At 42.1% G+C, this 22,301-nt stretch overlaps 1 protein-coding gene and 1 non-coding gene across 6 annotated transcripts in view; both read left to right on the top strand.

Moving 5' to 3' along the window:
* KDM4C (lysine demethylase 4C) overlaps positions 1 to 22,301 on the top strand; it is a 233,028-nt gene that overhangs the window by 145,394 nt on the left and 65,333 nt on the right. The gene's annotated exons all lie outside the window — the stretch shown is intronic.
* Positions 20,744 to 20,880, top strand: LOC114808549. The gene has a single exon (XR_003756396.1). It is a non-coding gene; the product is annotated as a small nucleolar RNA SNORA7 (small nucleolar RNA).

The following is a 22,301-nucleotide window of genomic DNA, read 5'->3' as shown; positions in this document are numbered from 1 at the left end:
TCCAGATAATCTCTCTAGTTTGTGCTCTTTTTCAATGAATAAAATCAGACATAAAAAGTTTGATGTGTGTGTTGGCTTTTTCTTTTTCTGACCCACCAGTGTCAAGACTAATCCCCATTTTTATGACTAATATTTTGAATTCTCTAATTGGGACATGCACCTAAACAAAAGTATTGGTTAAAACTTCCTAATTACATGTTGAAAAACTTTAATTGAATTAATTCTTTCAGAAATTTCAGACTCAAGTTTGTAAAATGGATTAGTTGTATCAAGTTCTTCATACTTCCTTGTTTTAATGATGTTCATGTTTTGTGACAGCTGATAAAGAATTAATTTTCAATTCAGATTCTCTTCTCTGATGGAATCTATTAGAGCATGTTAGGAAATGTGATTTGGTGCATGTTCTCTGAGGCTATAGTCAGATGGGTTTTTTTTCCCCTCTTCTTTTTTTCCCCTTGCTGTTTTAATGGAAGTAATCTCAGCCCTGCTGGGTTCTTTGACATATTTTGAATCAAATCATTGCTCTTACTGAGGATGCAGGTACCTGGGAGAAAATGGACAGCCTTTACTCTATTATGATAATATACATAAGCAGGAGCAAGAACCTCCATGTTGCAAATTCACAACAGTTACTGTTGAAAAACTGTGAACAGAATTTGACATTCCCTGAAGCCAGGCCACTGTGGAAGAGTTTTTGGTATTTTATTCAATTTTAGCTTAAAATAAAGTTATTGCAGGACAAAAAAGTCAGTATGACAATTGAATGCAGGCAATAAATTAAGGGTCAGTGCTGTAAGAACTCTTTCAAGAGCATTCATTTTGAGTAATCTTATTTTGCTTTTGCATTGGAATTTTGTTCAGTGGCCTTTAGCATGAGTCACTTAAGCTTGGTTCAGAGCTTTGTGCCCAATGCTTCTGTTGTTTTCCTCTTTTCCAAAGGAGGAGCCATTAAGACTTCTTCGAATAAAGATCCTTCACTGCAGTACCTAGCCAATACCTTCTGATGACATATTTATTAAATATAGCACCCTCTCTGGATCAATTTAGGGAAAGAAGTACAAGAGCTTCATCAGTGGAGGTACAAAGAAAGCAAAATAAAAAATATATATATAGATCTACACACACACACACATATTTTTCTCTATATATGTGTGTGTATATATATTTATATATATAAAATTTGACTAGTCTTCAGAAATCAGTTGAAATCATCGAAGATGTGGACAGTTTTTAATATTGCTTCCTGATTTTCCTGACTCTCTCTGCCTTTCTTTATGTTATAGTGAATTGCGAGGCATGAAATCAAGGGGGATTAAGTGTAGTCATGCAATTCTCTTTGTCCGTGTCATTTCTAGTCTGATTATTTGTGCTGTGAGACCATATTTCATGTTTTGCTTTGAAAGTTTACTAGTTCTTTTGTCCATAAGGGTTTTAAAGCAAGAAGACAAGAAGTATTACTAAGAAATAGATTAGAAAATAAATCCTTTTCCTATGTACTATTTTTAGCAAAATCTTGTCTCGCACAAAGCCCACATATAATGCATTGGAGATTTGGATGAACTGATTTTTCCATCACTTGTAGTACTTGACTATTGCCTGCTTGTTTTGTGTGATAGGTATATGCAAGAGATGCATCATGTGCCTGTCTTGTTTAAAATATGCAAAACGCGTGTTCTGCCATTTACCGAATCACATCCCTTTTAGGGTCATTGTAATTACTGTAAGGGGTTTGGGGCTCCCCTGGTGCGGAGGGTGAGAAATAAATGACAAGAAAATGACCTTGCTTAGGAAGCAATCAAGTTAAATGTATTTTATTCTTTTTGAAAAGAAATTATAAATGCAGAATACACAGAATGATGAGAGTATAAGACCACATTCTGTTCAGGTTACCAGTTAAACTCTAGTCCAAGTCGAATATGGCAGCACAAAGTTATTTTGTGAGAACAAATTTGGACCACTGCCGAAAAAAGTTGATTGTGACAATCCAGTTGTTTAGATGTTATTTATAATGATAGCATCATGATTATGTGCCCAACATTGTGCTGCATGCTGGGGTAGGTTCAAAATAATGAGCTCAGACTTGGTCCCTGTTTGTGACACCTGCCATCTTGATGTTTGGAACCATTATACCCGCAGCATATCTATCTGGCCTGGATCCAGTCAGAATCAGGAGGCCCAGATTAGATGTTGTCTTTTAATTAAGATATATTGGGAACTTAGTTCCTTTCAAATCTCCACATGCCCATCCCACTTGTAAGTTAGTTTCTTTTGCCCCCTTGAAAATATTCAGTGGCAAAGAATGGGAGATCCTCTAAGTCTTTTTATAATCTCAGGTCACCTGTCTTGCTGCTGCCCTCTCGCCCATGTCCTCTCTCTGGACTGGAATGCCCTCTCTCTTCACATCCAACAGACGATCGCTCTTTTCCCCCCGACCCCCCTTAAAGCCTTATTGAAGACACATCTCCTCCAAGGGGCCTACCCTGACTAAGCCCTTATTTCCTCTTTTCCCACTCCCTTCTGCGCCACTTAGATTTGCACTTACACTTAGATTTGCACCGTTTACCCTTCCCTCAGCCCCACAGTACTTATGTACAGAGCTGTAATTTATTTATTTATGTATTTATATTAATGTCTGTCTCCCCCTTTAGACTGTGAGTTCATTGTGAACAGCGAATGTGTCTACCAGCTGTGTTGTATAGTACTCTCCCAACCACCTAGTACAGTGCTCTGCACACAGTAAGTGCTCATTAAATACAATTGAGTGATCGATTGATTGACCTTTCTCCCCCACCGCCATTCCTGTTTGGGTCTGTGGGCACTACATGCACAGAGTGAGGGTAGAACTAATCAGTCTTCAAACTAATTATAAACTTTAGAGTTCCCACTGTACTCTGCTTGTAAAATAAAACTTTAAAAACCTGTTAATAATTTAGAGGGGAGTGTTTCTCTTCAGCACAAAAACGAAGTGTGGTAACTATAGGACTAAACAGTTTAGACTGCTTTTACTTTGAATTTATTGTGAATGTAATTTGGTGAATTTTTAAAGTGATCAAGCCAAGTAGAACGCCAATTAGAAGATAAATCCATTCATTCGTTTCATAGTACTTGTTGAACACCTGCTGGGAGAAGTGCTTGGGAAACTGATGATGATGGAGTCTCCCACCAAGACAAGCAGGTTGAGCCTTCAAGACTGAGCACCTGTGAGAAAGATTGGTTTATAGAGATGGTGGTTTATGCTGTCTGACTTGCTGTCTCATCCTGGTAGTTGGGTTCCCGCTGGGGCATAGAGAGCAGCATGTGAGTAGGGAGGCAGGGGTGCAGCATATTTTGAAGGGCCTGCAATGGTGTTTTATGTGCAGTGGAAAACAGCATGGCCTAGTGGATAAAGCATGGGCCCAGAAGCCAGAAGATCTGGGTTCTAATTCTGGCTTTACTACTTGCCTGCTCTGTGACCTTGGGCAAGTCATTTAACTTTTCTGTGCCTCAGTTTCCTCAACTGCAAAATGGAGGTTCAATACCTGTTCTCCTTAGACTGTGAATTTCATGTGGGACAGGGAATGTGTCTGACCTGGTGAACTTGTATCTACCCCAGTAGTCAGAACAGTGCTTGACACACATTAAGCACATAATGAATACCATAAAAATGCTTTGGTGAGTTCAGTAAAAGTAAATAATAATGTTGGTATTTGTTAAGCGCTTACTATGTGCAGAGCACTGTTCTAAGCGCTGGCGTAGATACAGGGTAATCAGGTTGTCCCACGTGAGGCTCACAGTGAATCCCCATTTTACAGATGAGGGAACTGAGGCACAGAGAAGTTAAGTGACTTGCCCACAGTCACACAGCTGACAAGTGGCAGAGCCGGGATTCGAACCCATGACCTCTGACTCCCAAGCCCGGGCTCTTTCCACTGAGCCATGCATAGGCCCTTAATAGTAATGTCTTTGTTTAGCATTTATATAGCTCATTTATATTTACTGGACAATTTTACCGAACATGTTTATGAGGTAGCTTAATCTTGAGGCAAAGAGGTCAGAGGACCTGTGTCCTTGGATATAAAACGATGAATCACGGCAAAAGCAGAATTAGAATTCAGAATCAAAGAATTTGTATCTGTGTAGCCGGTGATATGTAATCCTAGGTGTCAGTAGGATATCAAAGCAGCTGCTGAATGGTGAACTGATTGGGGACACTTGAAAGACAGGAGGGAAGAATAATCCATTTAAAGGTCTAGTGAGGAATAGTTTCAAGCAGTGTTAAATAGCAGTGGGCTGTTGTGAGGGACTGCAGTGGACAGATCAGAGTAGCAGGTAGCCACTGGGGAGGGGACTTGAAAATAGACGGGCCTTCTGTGGGAAAAACTGATCTTTGTAGCAAGGGTCTATCCTTAAATGCAAACCGTCTGAAAGGGAGTATCAATTGCACACTTGTTTTATATTGCTCACTCAAAACCTAGAATCTCTCCATTTGTTAATCATCTTCAAGAGTGGAGGGTAGCATAAAGAAGCAGGGTGGCTCAGTGGAAAAAGCCTGGGCTTCGGAGTCAGAGGTAATGGGTTCGACTCCCGGCTCTGCCACTTGTCAGCTGTGTGACTGTGGGCAAGTCACTTCACTTCTCTGTGCCTCACTTCCCTCATCTGTAAAATGGGGATTAACTGTGAGCCTCACGTGGGACAACCTGATTACCCTGTATCTACCGCAGCGCTTAGAACAGTGCTCTGCACATAGTAATGCTATAAGCAGATGGATACGTAACACATACTTTGGGTGACGGTGACTTGCCTTCGGTTCTAGGCAAGATGTCTAGGCAAGAGCAGGGCTTTGCTGTTTCTGCTTTATCCCAGGTTAAGCCTCTTAAATTTATGCAACTCAAGCCCAGTGGCATGGTATGGAAAAGATTTTATTTTCCTTATGTTTTTCATAGTTCCACCTTCCATGAAAATTGCATGCAATTCAAATTATGTCGATACAAATTTTGAATGTGTCACGCTGTCATGTAGTATCTTTGTAATTGGTCTTTCTACATACATTTCAGCTCTTTTCAATGTTTGGGAAAGATTCTTGTATTAAGATACTTGATAATCTTAAATGGGCATATTATCATCTTGAATTTTATGCTGTCTCATCGATGCCCTTAGCCTAGACATGAAACTGTTTAACTCATGTAACCACCTCTACTCTGTATAACTTAAGCTAGTAGCGTGGCGCAGTGGGAAGAGCACAGGCTTTGGAGTCAGGTTCATGAATTCGAATCCCAGCTCTGCCACTTGTCAGCTGTGTGACTGTGGGCAAGTCACTTAACTTCTCTGTGCCTCAGTTCCCTCATCTGTAAAATGGGGATGAAGACTGTGAGCCCCACGCAGGACAACCTGATTCCCCTGTGTCTACCCCAGCGCTTAGAACAGTGCTCTGCACATAGTAAGCACTTAACAAATACCAACATTATTATTAGCCTCTGAACCTCGGTGGCTCACAGCCCACCAGGATGAAGAAGCAAGGGCCAGGCCCTCCAGTTCCAGATCATCCCTAGGAGGGAAGTGGGGAAGGAACTGGACCTGCATGAAGAGTTTTGGTGGCAGTAGTGCAGCAAAACGTACTGCCTTTAAGGAAGGGGGATGTCTTCCAGTAATTTCTGCTGGAGTGCTGTAGCAGTACGCTGTATTGCTGTCATCTGTTTTTGAAGATGAGGCTACTGATGGTGAGAGCCTCTCTCTATGTGCGAGTGGCAGACAAAGGACCATGAAGCCTGCCTCTGGTTTCTTGCTCCATCTCTCTAGGATCTCGAGGGAGATTTTAAAAATGGCACCAGTAATAATAATAACTGTGGTATTTGTTAAGTGCTTACTATGTGCCAGGCATTGTTCTAAGTGGTGGGGTAGATACGGGATAATCAGGTTGGACCCGATCCCTGTGTCCCAAATTGAGCTCCCATTCTTAATCCCCATTTTCCAGATGAGGTAACTGAGGCCCAGAGAAGTGAAGTGACTTGCCCAAGTTCACACAGCAGACAGGTGGCAGAGCTGAGATTTTGGAACCCAAGACCTTCATTAGGCCACATTATTCTCACTTCTCTCATGATGGGAAATGGAGAGGGTTGCGGTGTTTCTCCTGACACCCTTTTTGAATATGTTCCAGAGTGGTGTAATGAAACCAGGGTTGAAGTCAATGTGCTACTGGAATGGGTTTATGGGTGAACCATGTTGATGTTATGGGAAAGCCTTATGTAGCAATTTCTTGATTGTTTCAAACCTGGGACTGTGCATAAAACTTTTACGTTTCATAGATTCATAAAATCCTGCCTAGGATTTTAAGTAGGGTGAGGCTAGCGAGGAGGAAGTGGGGAAGGTTCTGGACAGAGTCTGGAAAGGGGTGCAGACAGTCAAGCCCTATACAGACTAAAATTGTCAGCCCAGCTTGAACTGAATCCATATCTGCAGCATATTTACTTGGCCCAGATCCTGTCAGAACCAGAAGGAGGTCCAGATGGGCTGCCAGGACTTGTAATTCCAGCAGCTCACTTGAACAATCCTGCATGTGTCTTGGAAGGAGACCTAAAAGTAGGGTCACCACTGGCGGCACTTGAAAATACTGGGCACTCCTTTGCCGACCTAATCATAATAATGATGTGTGGTATTTGTTCCACACTTTCTGTCTGTCAGGCACTGTTCTAAAGGCAGGGGTAGAAACAAAATGATCAAGTTGGAAGCAGTCCCTGTAGCACATGGGGCTCTCAGTCCAACAGGTATTTAATCCCCATTTTATTTATGTGGAAATTGAGGCACAGAGAAGTTAAGTGGCTTGCCTAAGGTCACAAGCAGGCAAGTGGCAGGGCCTAGGTCAGAATCCCGATCCTCTGAGTCTCAAGCCCATTCTCTTTCCACTAGGCCATGCTGTTTCTTCTAAAGGTTTCATGGGTTACATAGATTATGCAATGTAATGTAACAATGTTATTTAGAACTTTTGGTGGAAATCTGCATCTAGTCTGTCTCCTTGTATATCACTGATAGGGCCCCAGATTCCTTTTGTTTGGTATTTTTAATTTAAACTCCTATCTTCAGCATTAGCTGCCAAGTCCCATGGGGGGAAAAATGCCCATGTTCAGAGGGACCTTGAAGGGGAATATAGTATCTCTGGAACTCTGTGTGTGTGTGTGTGTGTGTGTGCCGGGGGTCGGGGGGGGGGGGGGTGGAGATAGGATTCCAGCTGGCAACATACTCAGGAACTATAGAGTTCTGAAAACGTTCATCAAGAACTTTTTCATGTGTGTCCTCACCCCATTAAGCTACTTTAAGTTACATTACAGGTTAGGCAGAGAGGAGTCGATAGTATTTAGTCCTGGCAATGGTCACCCGGGGTCCCACACAAGAATAATAATAATAATAATGTTGGTATTTGTTAAGCGCTTACTATGTGCCGAGCACTGTTCTAAGCGCTGGGGTAGACACAGGGGAATCAGGTTGTCCCACGTGGGGCTCACAGTCTTAATCCCCATTTTACAGATGAGGGAACTGAGGCACAGAGAAGTTAAGTGACTTGCCCAAAGTCACACAGCAGACAAGTGGCCGAGCCGGCATTCGAACCCATGAACTCTGACTCCAAAGCCCATGCTCTTTCCACTGAGCCACAAGAAATTCCTGAGGGTGCTTTCTGAATGGTTCTATAGATTTGAGGTTCTTAAGGAGAGGTTATTGAATAGTAAAATAGATATACTACCTGACTACCATTACTGAATGACACTTGAGTGATTTGCAGAGTGTGAAGAGTAGCAGTGGTAATAGCAGTGGTAATAGGTAATTAATAAAAAATGAATAAATTTATTTACATTAATATCCATCTCCCCCTCTAGACTGTAAGATCATTGTGTGCAGGGAATGTGTTATATTGTTATTGTACTCTCCCAAGTGCTTAGTACAGTGCTCTACACACAGTAAGCATTCAATATGATTGACAGACTAATTGACTGACTGCTTATTGTGTGCAGAGCACTGTACTAAGCACTTGGGGGAATGCAATATAACAGAATTGATAGATACATTCCCTGCCTACAAGGCGCTTACAGTCTAGATGGGGAGATAGAAATTAATATAAATAAATTATGGTTATGTTCATAAGTGCTATTGGTGTTGAGGATGGAGTGAATTGGACAAATCCAAGTGCAATCCACTCATCACTTAATCAGTGGTATGTTGTCACCCATCCAAACATGACCAAAACTGAGCTCCTCATCTTCCCTCCCAAGCCCTGTCCTCTCCCTGACTTCCCTATCACCATGGATGGTACGACCATCCTTCCCGTCTCTCAGGCCCGCAACCTCGGTGTCATCTTTGACTCGGCTCTCTCGTTCACCCCACACAGCCAATCCGTCACCAAAGCCTGCCGGTCTCACCTTTATAATATCGCCAAGATCCGCCCTTTCCTTTCCACCCAAATGGCTATCTTACTGTTACAGGCTGTCATTATATCCCTGCTAGATTACTGTGTCAGCCTGCTCTCTGATCTCCCTTCCTCCTCTCTCTCCCTGCTCCAGTCTATTCTTCATTCCGCTGCCCGGCTCATCTTCCTGCAGAAACGCTCTGGGCATGTCACTCCCCTTCTTAAAAACCTCCAGTGGTTACCTATCAACCACGGCACAAAACAAAAACTTCTCACTCTAGGCTTCAAGGCTCTCCATCACCTTGCCCCTTCCTACCTCTCCTCCCTTCTCTCTTTCCACTGCCCATCCTGCACGCTCTGCTCCTCTGTCACCCACCTCCTCACTATCCCCCGATCTCACCTATCCCGCCATCGACCCCTGGGCCACAACCTCCCGCGGTCCTGGAACGCCCTCCCTCCTCACCTCCGCCAAACTAATTCTCTTCCCCTCTTCAAAACCCTACTTAAAACTCACCTCCTCCAAGAGGCCTTCCCAGACTGAGCTCCCCTTTTCCCTCTGCTCCCTCTACGCCCCCCCACCTCTTCGCCTCTCTGCAGCTAAACCCTCTTCTCCCCCCTTTCCCTCTGCTCCTCCCCCTCTCCCTTCCCATCCCCCCAGCATTGTACTGTCTGCTCAACTGTATATATCTTTATTACCCTATTTATTTTGTTAATGAGATGTACATCACCTGGATTCTATTTATTTGCTATTGTTTTAATGAGATATCCTTCCCCTTGATTCTATTTATTGCCATTGTTCTTGTCTGTCTCCCCTGATTAGACTGTAAGCCCGTCAAAGGGCAGGGACTGTCTCTATCTGTTACTGATTTGTACATTCGAAGTGCTTAGTACAGTGCTCGGCACATAGTAAGCGCTCAATAAATACTATTGAATGAATGAATGAATAATAGTATTAAGTGCTTACTGTGTGCAGAGCACTGTACTATGTGCTGGTAAAGTATAGGAAGGTGGGTATCAGATATGGTTCCTGGCTCTCAGAAGAGGGAATTGGCAACAGACACATAAGGAGCAGGGAAACAGTAAAATACATGATACATTATGCCATGCATGCATAAGACATAAAAGACAAGAACACACACATACATACATACATACACATACATACATACATACAGAGGAGAAGAATTTCAGGCTTCTCGTGGCCCAAGGCATCCCCACTGCCATAGCGACATTGCTCTGCACATAGTAAGCTCTCAATCAACACTATTGAATGAATGAATGAATGAATGAATGAATGACCACTACCGCCGCTGCCACTCTATCTGAGGTTTTGTGGGGGCCTTATAATGTGGCTGCTTTTCTCTTCCACACCAGTGTGGTAGAAGGCGGGTTGGGATGAATCTCCTCGTTGGCATAGATTGTTCTCTGAAAATTTCGTTTATATCTCAGAAAGTGAAGTGGTATGCCGGATGAGAAGGGAGAGGGAGGAGGGAGGGCGTGAGCAAGAGATCAGTGACAAGGGTGATCAGAGAAAGCTTTGCACAGTGTTTAGGGTGGTACAAAAGGGTTTTGCTCAGGAGAAGATTCAACGATTTTACTTGAAGATTAATATAATGCACATATCTTTGTCTTTTGGGGGACACTTTTCTTTGTACTTACACCCTAATGCTGTTACTCCATTAGCTTGTAGACTCCTTTAGACTGGAAACTCTGTTAGGTTGCAAATTCTTGCCTTAAATTGTAAGCACCTTGGAAGCAAAGATCCCATCTTTTACTTCTTTATAGGTTCCTCATGCTGAGCAGAGATGCTCTCCACTCAGGAAGCACAAAGTAAATTCTGTAGATACTAATAACATTTTTTTTTAGTTTGGGAAAGTATTAGTTTCAGCATTGCAAAACTATATTGCTTTGTCAGCCAATTTGCTATCATAGAGCATTTAGATCAGTGAAAATAATTTTTTGGTCTGTGCAACATTTTAGTTGACTACCAAATTTTAACTAGCTTCTAACTTCAATTATGCAAATACCATATCTGATGGCAGTAAGCATCAGTAGCTTCAAGGACAATTCTAATGCTTTGAGCCATATTTTCAATTTGTATTAAAATTTTTACTCTCCTGGAGCATAGTTTCTTGTAAGACCAGTTTAACACTCCTTCTTCAAGGGACCTGTGCTCATCGGCTCTGTTAGTGCCAGGCTACCATCATCGTCATCATCATCATCATCATCATCATCATCATCATCATCACCACATAGAGATGAGAATAGTACTTAAGCATGCTCTGAATTGGTGACCTTCCCAGCTAGGTTAATTCTCTTTTCAGGCCAGGGGATGACATCTCAGGGCTAGTCCTTTCAATCTGCTTTACATTGTTTCTTGTTTTAACTGGTCAGAGCATACTAACAAAACAGCTTATGGAGATTTTTGAATTCTCTTGTGTTTATGGTAACTGCCACATTGGCATTCAATAAATGGTAAACAATGAGACCTGCATATCCAAGCCAAATTGTTTAAAGTGGAGGTCTCTTTTTGATTTTTAATTACATGAAGTGTTGAATATTTCTGTAAAAGTTGTTTACAAAAACTTAGCAGTGTTCTTGCCTGCAAGACATAAATTGCTTTTTGGGGGGAAAAGATTAGTTTGTAAAAAAGCATATCAGTTCTCATCATTATCTTTAAGAAAAAGAGTGAAAGGAAGTCTGGGAAGAAGCTCAGGAGCTTAAAGGCATGTATAACCAAGGAAAAATTATCTTTCCTCTGATTTTTAGAGTTTCTTGGTAATATTTTTAAACATTTATCAGCATGTTTCCCTTAGGTGCCTTAGGGGAGCCAGTGTTTACTTCTTATAAAGCTCTGATATGGTAATCCAGAATCCTCTTTCACATAGCTGTTGGCTTTTGCCATTTGTGGAAAATCCATTATGTGATGTGACTTAAGTGTGGATTGAGCCTGGGACTGATTGGTGTGATGAGCAAAAGGACAAAAGAGACATCTTATAAGTTTCATTTGCCAAATCAGAGTGGATTATTCTTTTTGAGATATTTTACCCAGAAATTAAACAGAAGAGATTTTTAAAAATTCCCTTTGCCTTGCACATAATCACTGAGTTCTAAAACTGGCAAAATTTTATAAAACCTGAAAGGTAGGTCAGATTTCACAAATGCATGTCTTATACCTACTATAGAAAGTCTCAGTAATTGAAGGTGGCTGAAGTATTTTGTTTATAGGCATATGAATGTGACCGACTGTGGTTATTTGGCATCTATCTCTAAGTAACTTACTATTAAAGACGGATTGCAAATCACTTTTATTCATTGGAGTGTTAACCTGCAATATCTTAAGTCCTGAATCGTCAAATTTAATGATAATGAGTGTATACTATATAACTGGGGTGACCGTTCATCTGGTCATATGCCAGACAGTCTGGTTTCTAGCTGGACTTTTCCCTGTGCAGTATGGATAGGGGATTAGATGCCTATAAATTATCCTGTCCCCCCAGAACTAGCCTGCTAAAAATGACTATAACAAATTATGTAAAACAGGCAGAGGAGGAAGGAAAGCATGGGAGCTGAACCAATAGCATTGCAGAAATTTAGTCATGGAACTGGGGGTAGGTGAGGGTATATGTAGCACCTCATACAAGCAGGGGCATTTTTCTGATTATGAGAAGAGACTGAGAAAGACCTGAGACTTGGATGTGCCAAAGAAAGCCATTTGAGAAGCCTGGGAACCACGGAAAGATAAGTAAACCTGGGAAAGAGTTTAAATCCATTTCCCAGAAACACGAAGAGATTCATGTTTTATACATGGATGTATTTCAATTTGGACTCCTTGCAATCTCTAGACTGAAAGCGCCTTGTGGAAAGAGAACATGTCTACCAACTCTGTTGTATTGTACTCTCTTGAGCATTTAGTAGAGTGCTCTGCACACAGTGTTCGATAAATACCATTGCTGGATTGATTGATTATTGTGAGTCGGTATGGTTCTTCAGTGATCGAGTGCACTTTCTTTAGTGGTGTTAGTAGCATTTATTAAGCACCCACTTTATGTGGTGCACTGTTCTAGGCACTTGGCAAGTACACAATAATGAGAAGACCCATTTCCAGCCCACAAGAAGTTTAAGTCAAATAGGGGCAACAAATATAATAATATTGGTATTTGTTAGGTGCTCAATAGGTGCCAAGCACTGTATTAAGTGCTGAGGTAGACATAAGATAATCAAGGTCACATGGGGCTCACAGTCTAAGTAGGAGGGAGAACAGGTATTGATTCCCCATTTTTCAGCTGAGGCACAGAGAAGTGATTTGCCCAAGGTCCCACAGCAGGTAAATGGGGGAGCTGGGATTAGAACCCAGGTCCTCTGACTCCCAGGCCTGTGCCCTTTTTCCACTGGGTCATGCTGCTTCTATGACACACAAATATTTTACAACTAAAGGTGTTGAAGTAGAGTGGACGTATATGCACAAGTACTAGAGGGTTATTTTTTTTGTCACTTTTGTAATGTAATGGGGGTTGTATTGTGTGTTGTACTGGTTTGGCTGCTTGCAGATGTGACAAGGATTTTTCCAGTAGCCAAACCAGACTCATTTCCTGTGGTTTCAGTTTGGCTGCTGAGGAATTCCATATTGTTTTTACCCAGATCCCCATCAGTATCTGAGGGCATGAGGAGAAAGAGGAGATTATTATTATTAAATAAAGGTAGTGCCTACTGGTGCCATTTTTTTTAATTGCTAGCAGAATTGGGGATCGGTTCTAGGGAGCTGGGATTCAAGGGCCTTGCTTACCCAGAGCCAAGAAATTCCCCAGATTAACAGGGATCTGCTTTATTGGGTTGGATGATCATGGTTACACAATATTTTTGAGTTTTATGGATGAAATGTGTTTTGGCTGAAGTCATTTAGGACTGCTTCATCAAAGTACTCCAAGTTCCTGTTCTCAGGATGACTGAAGAGGCGATTTGGGGAGTTGGTGCTCATATTTATTTAGATTTTATTAACAGAATAGTACCTTGATCCTTCAGCAAGCAGCTTTCTTCTGGGGAGCCCTCCATTTCAATTTTTTCAGGAAAAAGCCATTGATGTGCCGTAGTATCAGTATCATTTTAGCCAGGAGTGTGTTCATTTGTGGTAATTGGGTGTTGCTTTGGTTAGATTAATGCCAGTTACTTCCGAAAACCCTCAGCATTCCCTGTCTCCTTATGACTGGGGACCAGTTTAATGGACCTCTTTTTTGACTGGAGCGAGTAAAAGCCCCAGGGAAAATTAAGGTGTTACTTGGAACCAATGAAATAATCCTGGAATTGGTATAGAGGAATCTGAATTAATGTATGTAAATAACTCTCAACTCAGTGTATTTGATTATTAGCAACTTGAAACTAACATTTCATGATGATAATTGTTCCACCCACCTGATCAATATTGTGAGTTTAGCACTTAAGTTTAGGTAGGTATGTGCTCTGAGGAAAAAGTCAATAGCTTAGGTTTATCAGCAAAGTGATCATTATTCAAGTCAGAGTAGAGAAAAGACTAATTGGATGGAAGTTTAGTTTGCTTTCCTTATTTGGGAGTTGGTGCTCACACCTCAGGCAAAACTGTGTGGCTCTTTTCACTTATTTACTTTAAAATGTTCATTCCATACATGCAACTTAGAACAGCAGTTGGAAGACATCAGTAATTATAGCTTTTCTATCAAGAAGCCTTCCAAATTTTCCAATAAGATTTTAGAACCTCATTTGCATCCCCATTCTAGTTGTTAGCAAGAATAAGGCTCGACACTAAGAGCATATCATACTGAGAAAAACAAATCAAATGCCTTTAAGCGGCATGTTTCACAGACAGGTGCTTGGAAAATGTCTGCCTGGAATTTTGGAACAGTTTGTGTATTTTGACTGGTTTGCAAATGATGCTCCGTATTTTTGTGACTTAGAGTCACATGGCAGGAATTTGAAATATGCAATGTTAGCTCAGGAAATTCTCTATAAAACATTTGGCCATTCTGAACTATCCATGGATGCTCCTTATTACTTAGTTATTCATAGCATGCCAGAATACTAGTAGAAAAATGAAACATACTGGGATTTATGTGGTTTGTTATTTCTCTGAATGCAAATGAAATATCTCAAATGAAAGTCACCCTCCGACTGCCGATTATCTAAATGATAATGTATATTCGTGGCAAGTGAAACTGTTGTGCTTAAGCAATGATGACCAGATGTTGCATAATAGGCAAGTCGAGTCACACATCTGAGGGCTTCATCCAGCCACCCGGCTGCCTAAGATGAGACCCATTAATGTAGTGTTGTACATAAAGAAGCTGCATGGTTTATTGGACAGTGTATGGGCCTGTAAATCAGGGGACACGGGTTCTAATCCCGACTCCACCACTTGCCTGTTGCATCCCCTTGGGCAAGAACACTTAGCTTCACATTGCCTCAGCTGCGTCATGTGCAAAATGGGGATTCAGTACCTGCTCTCTATCCTTCTTAAACAGCGTGCCCCATGTAGGACAGGGACTGTGTCTGATCTGATTATCCTCTATGTACCCCAACACTTAGTAAAGGGTTTGACGCATAATAAATGCTTAGCAAATACTGCAGTTATTACTATTTTAGAGCCATTACCTCTGTGACAAGAAAAATAATTCATGAATGATAGCACAGCCCAAGTCACGCATGGAGCACTTGGATTGAGAAATTCATTGTATGCTGCAAATAATCCAGTTTGCATTATATCTGCAACGTATTTTTATGTATGTGTATGTACACAGAAAGGCATTCAGTACCATTGTGTATAGTTTCATCGGGGTCTTTGCTTCTCTTGAGTTAGCCTTTCTTTCAATACCTCTCTGTTTACTCATTTCTGCTTCATTTCTTCCTCAGCTCTCAGTGGCTCCTCCTGCGTTTCGTCGTGCTTCATCATCACCACATCCCCTTGCCTTTCTTTTTGCCTTATATAAGCTCCTGCTTATCCTCATTTTACTTCCCTAATCATACTCGTTGTATTCTTCCTTAGATCTCCCCTTATCCTCGATTAACTCCAATGTGAAAAATACCTCAAGGAGCATTAAAGCTGGTTTGAAATAGTTCTTAGGTCTGAAAGCAAGAAACAGGTATTTTGTCAGTCAATCATATTTATTGAGCACTTAATGTGTAAAGAGCACTGTACTAAGCACTTGGTAGAGTACAATAAATCTCCCCTGCTCCCCTCCAATCCCTCCCTCCTATTGCCCCTTCTTCAACTCTCCCATCTTTCCCCTCAGTACCTCGAGGAGAGCTCTTGCCTCCAGGCAAGAGCACCTCCGTTCCCATTCCTGTGCACTTTATTAAATGATAATAATAATAGTGGCATTTGTTAAGTGCTTACTTTGTTCCAGGCACTGTGCTAAGCTCTGGGGTGGATACAAGCAAGTTGGGTTGGACACAGTCCCTGTCCCTCATCAGGCTCACAATCTTAATCCCCATTTTACAGGTGAGGTGACTGAGGCACGGATAAGTGAAGTGACTTGCCCAAGGTCACAGCAGACAAGTGGTAGAGCCAGGATTAGAACCCAAGACCTTCTGACTCAGGCCTGTGCTCTACCCACTACACCATGCTGCTTGCTCCCTGGACCACCATCTTCAACTGTTCACTCCTCAAAGGCTTTCTCCCCCACTGTTTTCAAACATTCTCATGTCTCCCCTATCCTAAAAAAAAAATCCTCCCTTGATCACACAGCTCCCTCCAGTTATCACCCCATCTCCCTCCTACCATTCCTCTCCAAACTCCTTGACCAAGTTGTCTGCATCTGCTGCCTTCATTTCCTCTCTTCCAGTTCTCTCCTTTACCCCCTCCAATCTGGCTTCCACCCTCTTTCGCTCCATAGAAACTGCCCTTGCAGTGGTCACCAGTGAACTCCTTGCCACATCCAATGGCCTTTATTCCATCGTCACCCTCCTTGAACTCCTAGTTACGTATGATACTGTTGACCACCTCCTTCTTCTGGAAACGTGCCTTAACCATCACTTAACCAACCGTGCCTTAACCATCACTGTCCTCTGCTGCTTCTCTCCTACACCATGCTGCTTCTCTGCTTCTCAACTACCATCTGTTTGCGGAGGATTCCTAAATCTACATCTAAGGCCTGATCTCCTTAATTCTCTACTGTCGAGCATTTCCCCCTGCCTTCTGGACATCTATACTTTGAGGTGTCAGCAGGACATCCAGATTAACATGTCCAAAGCGGAACTCCTTATCTTCCCACCTAAACCCTGTCCTCCACCAGGGACTTTTCCAGCACCACTATCCTCCTTGTTGCAAAAGCCTGAAACCTTGGGGTTATCATCAAATCATCTCTCTCATTCAACCCATATATTGAATCTCTGACCAGATCCTGTCGGTTCAACTTTCATAGCATCGCTAAAATATGTCCTTTCCTCTCCATCCATACTGCTACCAAATTAATCCAGGCACTTATCCTATCCCGCCTTGATTACTGCATCGGCCTCCTTGCTGACCTCCCTGCCTCTTGTCTCTTCCCCACTCCAATCTATACTTCACTCTCCTGCCCGGATCATTTTCTTGCAAAAATGTTCACTCGTTGTTTCCCCACCCCTCTAGAACCTCCAGTGGTTGCCCATACACCTCTGCATCCAACAGAAACTCCTTAGAGTTCAGAGAACTCAATTGTCTTGCCCCCTCCTACCTTACCTCCCTGATTTCCTCCTACAGTCTAGCCCGCACACTTTGCTCCTCGAATGCCAACCTACTCACTGTACTTCCATCTCATCTATCTTGCTGCTGACCTCTCACCCACATCCTGCCTCTGAGCTGCAAGGCACTCCCTCTTCATATTTGACAGATGATCACTCGCCCTACCTTCCAAGCCTTCTTTTAAAGCACACATATCCTCCAAGAAGCCTTCTCCGACTAAGCCCTCATCTCCTCTTCTCCAACTCCCTTCTGTGTCACCCTTGTACTTTGATTTTCACCCTTTATTGACCCCTCCCTCAGTCCCCCAGCACTTATGTACATATTGACAATTTATATTAATATCTGTATCCCCCTCTCTGCTGTAAGCTTGTCGTGGGCAGGGAATGTGTCTACTAACTCTGTTGTATTGTACTCTTCCAAGTGCTTTTGCAGTGCTGGACGTGCCATAAGCACTCAATTGATACTACTGATTGTTTGACATGTTCCCTGACCCCAAGAACTCTCACAATTTAGAGCATTTTATGAAGAGTAAAATGCCTACAACCCCCTAAATATAGGGACTTTCATATGCCCACAAATACCTGGAGGTATCATAAACTTCTCTCTGCTGAATGGTGTGTAGAAGTGCCTTGTCGTGTCAGGTTGAAGAAGGCTTTATGACACTCAGTTCTTTCCAGGCTTCAGGTCCCAAGCCCATGTACCAGGCACAAATTCAAAGCGATGAGATGGCAAGGGTGTGCCGACAGTTTCTATGTCACCTTAACTCCTCCTTTCTCCCCTGCATTTTAGAAAATGCAGCCTAGAGACTCTATAGTAGCAATAGTAATAGTATTTATTTAGTGCTTACTGTACGCAGAGCACTGTACTAAGCACTGGGAGAAAATCAATAGTATAGAAAAGCTGCAGCATATTTCCTATATACAGTAACTTTGCACATGTACAATTATCATTTTGACTGTTGGGACTGACTGTAAGCTCCTTCTGGGCAAGGAATGTCTGCTAATTCTGTTGTATCCTGATCTCACAAGTGCTTATTACAGTGCTCTGCACATAAGTCTTGGGTTCTAATCCTGCCTCTGCCACTTGTCTGCTGTGTGACTGTGGGCAAGTCACTTCACTTCCCTGTGCCCGTTACCTCATCTGTAAAATGGGGGTTGAGACTCTGAAGCCCATGTGGCCCAGTGACTTTGTCCAACCCAATTAGTTTGTACCGACCCCAGCGCTTAGTACAGTGCCTGGCACATACTAAGTGCTTAACAGATACCATAATTATTATCATTAGAGTACAATAGAATTATTAGGCATGATTCCTGCCCTCAAGGATCTTTTGATCTAGTGGGGAAGGCAGACATTAAAAGAAAATACAAGTAAGGGGAAGCAACAGAACTTGAAATAGTATGGAAGTGCTATTATAGCTCTGTGTGTGTTTTTATGTATGTGTGGTGTTTGGGGAGGGGGTGAGTACTCTAAGATTGATTTCCCCACTACTCTCCTTATCTTTAAAGCCATCCTAAAAATCACATCTCCTCCAAGAAGCCTTCCCAGACTGACCCCATTTCCCCTAATAATAATTGTGATATTTAAGTGCTTACTATGCACCAAGCACTGTGATAAACCCTGGGGTAAATACAAGGTATTCAGGTTGGATACAGTCCCTGTACCAACCAGGGTTCACATTCTAAATCTGATGGGTTATAAATATTCTAAATATATTCTAAATTCACATTCTGAATATAAGTCCTTAGCACGGTGCTTTGCACACAGCAAGCCCTCTATAAATACAATTGAATCAATTGAGAGCAGGTATTGAATACCCATTTTACAGATGAGGAAACTGGGGCACAGAGAAGGTAAGTGACTTGACCACGGTCACCCAGGAGGCAAGTGGCAGAATTGGGATTAGAACCCAGGTCCTCTGAATACTAGGCCTGTGCTCTCTCCACCAACTCATTCTGCTGCCACTTGCTCTCTCTTGAAGCACTTGGTATTCACCCCTCCCTTAGCTCAACAGCGTGCATATATCTTGGATTTTCCCCTCTCTGTAATTTGTCTCCCCCTCCAGACAGTAAGATTGTTGTGGGCAGGGAATGTGTCTCCCAAATCTTTTGATTTATACTCTCCCAAGTGCTTAGTACAGTGTTGTACTCACAGTAAGGGCTCAATAAATACCACTGATTAGGTGAAGGAAGTGATGAAGTGGCAGTGGGGAAAAATATAAAGAAGGCCTGTGTTTTTTTTAATCACACCACACATTAAGGAAAACTCACTTAAAATAGAAATGCTTCAGCAGGTACTCTAGAACATTGTTTAGGAAAAACAAGAGAGGATAGTTCTAAAAATAAGCACAATGGAAGGGGAATGTAAAGCTGACTTTTGTTTCAGTTGGTTGGCTTTCTTTTGGTCTTTGTAGATGAAAACAAACCATTTAGTTTCTGCAGATCACTGCAACTTCTTTCCTTATGGCCCAAAGGAGACTTCATTACTGAGAAGTCATTAATTTTATTGTCCCCTCAGGGATGTTCCTCACATTTGATTAATCCTGAGGGCCTCTGGCAATTTTGGTCCCCTCTTACAACCCTTCCCAGAAGGCCCTGCATTTCAAGGTAAGCCTTTTGGCATAGCAGATGGGTCTCAGCTCTCCTCAGAACTACTTATTGCCCTGGCTAAATTGATTTGGATTGCCCTGGAAAATGGGAGGATTCCAGGCACCCCAGGTCTGCTTGCATGCAGACCTGCTTGCATGCATGCCTCAGAGCATCAGGAAAACTAAGGGTGCTCTTTCTGGAGTGTCCTTTCTCTTTTTATTTTTAGAAGGCAGGAAGCCTGTATTGGGGAAATTGAACATGAGTGTGAATTGTCTGATGATTTGTTTTATGATGCTTAGAAAACATTTAACTTGTGACTTCTTACAACAGAATATCTGTTCCTGAATATGCTAATCTGATACTAATTATAATTAAAACATTTCTCAATTTAATACTTTAATCAGTTTTAATGATGTATATAGGATGATTTGTCCAACCCAATTTGCTTGTATTCCCCCCAGCCAGAGCTTAGTATAGTATCTGGCACATAGTAAGGGCTTAAGAAATACCACAATTTTTTTTTAAAGCTTATTGAATTGTCTAAAGTGGTGGAGCAAAGGAAGACAGTGTTATTTGCATATGAATTCATTTCTGTCCTAAGGTGTGATTTCAGTGTGCATCTTGACCATTGACCATAGCCCAGTCTAGAAGCTGTGTGGCCTAGTTGAAAGAGCATGGGCCTGGGAGTCAGAGGACCTGAGTTCTAATTCTGCTCTGTTACTTTTCTGCTGTGTAACCTTGTGCGAGTCATTTAACTACTCTGAGTCTCAGTTACCTCATCTGAATTGGGGATTCAAATTCAGTTCTCCCTCCTACTTAGACTGCGAGCCCCATGTGGGACCTGATTATCATGTATCTACCCCATCTCTTAGTACAGTGCTTGGCACATAGGAAGCGCTTAACACACACCACAATAATTATTATTAGTGTTATAAACAGGGTTGTGTCATGGTGTAGGGAGCGTGTGTGTGTGTGTGTATGTGCTCTGGGGTTTTGCAAGAATTCAGCCCTCATGTTGTAGGATAGCTGGATATATTTATAATACCATCCAGTCTCAGAGCTTGGTTTGCTTGGTTTACATACCTCTCATACATACATCCCTTCTCAGAGTTGCACCTGGAGAGTTTGCAGTACTCTACCAGTCTCGGCTATGGGAGGGAGAGTCAAGCAGAGGCATACCCATTCCATTCCTAACTTGACCAGTGGCTAGGGAGTGGAGGCAATCTGCTACAAGTCAAAACTCCCCTGTGCCAGGCAGTAGCGGCATGGGAGAGCGTCAGAAGGAGGCAATGGTAAATCACTTCCGTATTTTTACCAAGAAAACTCTATGGATACACTACCTGAATAATTGCAGATGGAGGTGGGGCGTTCTGGGAGAGATGGGGCCATGGTGTCGCTATGGGTCGGAGTTGACTCGCCTATCTCGCCACTGATCCCTGGCCCACGTACTTCCCCTGGGCTGGAATGCCCTCTCTCCTTAAATCTGATGATCACTCTCCCCCACTTCAAAGTCCTGTCAAAGGCACACCTCCTCCAAGAGGCCTTCCCAGAAATAGCCCCACTTTTCCTCAGTTCCCACTCCCTTCCACGTCACCCCGACTCGCTCCCTTTATTTTTCCCCTCTGCCCCACAGCACTTATGTAAATATGAATATATCTATAATTCTATTTATATTGATGCCTGCTTACTTGTACTGATGTCTGTCTCCCCCTTCTAGACTGTGAGCCCATTGTGGGCGAGGATTGTCTCTAATTATTTGCTGTATCGTATTCTCCAAGCACATAGTACAGTGCTCTGCACATAGTAAGAGCACAATAAATACGATTGAATGAATGAATGAATTACTCGATGGCATAGAACAAGACATACATACACACTTAGCAGTTCCTTGAATACATGTATTGCTAAAGGATTAATTGAAACATTTTTCCCATAAAAAAATCAAAATTTCTCTTAATTACTCTTTCTATATGACTAAAATACAACCACATAAAATATTAATTGATAATTAGTCCAATGTAGAAATATTTTATAGACAATATAATTTTCATTTTACCAATGTAATGCCCTCAATGTAGAAATCCTACAACAACCTTATTTCTGCACTTTGATGGTCATCATGCATCATTGGTCGGTAAAACCCTCTCTTTGCCACATACTGTAGAATGCTGTTCATCTAAATAAATGAGGACTGAAGTTCTTTTGGCGGTTAAGCAATATTTAGGAGGGTGCCTAGTGCAGATAGTGGGGAAGAATTCCTTTTTGCCCACACAGCTGACAAGCACATGCCCAGAGAAATTGGCCACATATTTAGTAGCTTGAGTGAACCCAGTGGGACAGGGACCATGTTCAAATTCCCACCTGTGTATTTTCTCTCAGTGTTTAGTACAGTGCTTACTAAACGTTGCCTAGTTTAGCTCAAACTAGTGTTGTGAGCAGGGAATTGTGTTTATTGTTGTATTATACTCTCCAAAGTGCTTAATACAGTGCCTCTACACACAGTAAGCGATCAATAAATATGATTGAATGAATTGAATGAAAGCTCTGAACATGTTTAGGGCTTAATAAATACTGTTACTGTTACCACTGATACAAAATGAGGCAATCATAACCCTAATTGTAAGCACTGTATTTTAGTTAGGCAACGTGCTCTGAA

The sequence above is a fragment of the Ornithorhynchus anatinus genome, chromosome X5, assembly GCF_004115215.2.
Source record: "Ornithorhynchus anatinus isolate Pmale09 chromosome X5, mOrnAna1.pri.v4, whole genome shotgun sequence".
NCBI classification, from domain to species: domain Eukaryota; kingdom Metazoa; phylum Chordata; class Mammalia; order Monotremata; family Ornithorhynchidae; genus Ornithorhynchus; species Ornithorhynchus anatinus.
The sequence above is the reverse complement of the archived record's forward strand: the minus strand, read 5'-3'. Positions and strand labels throughout refer to the sequence as shown.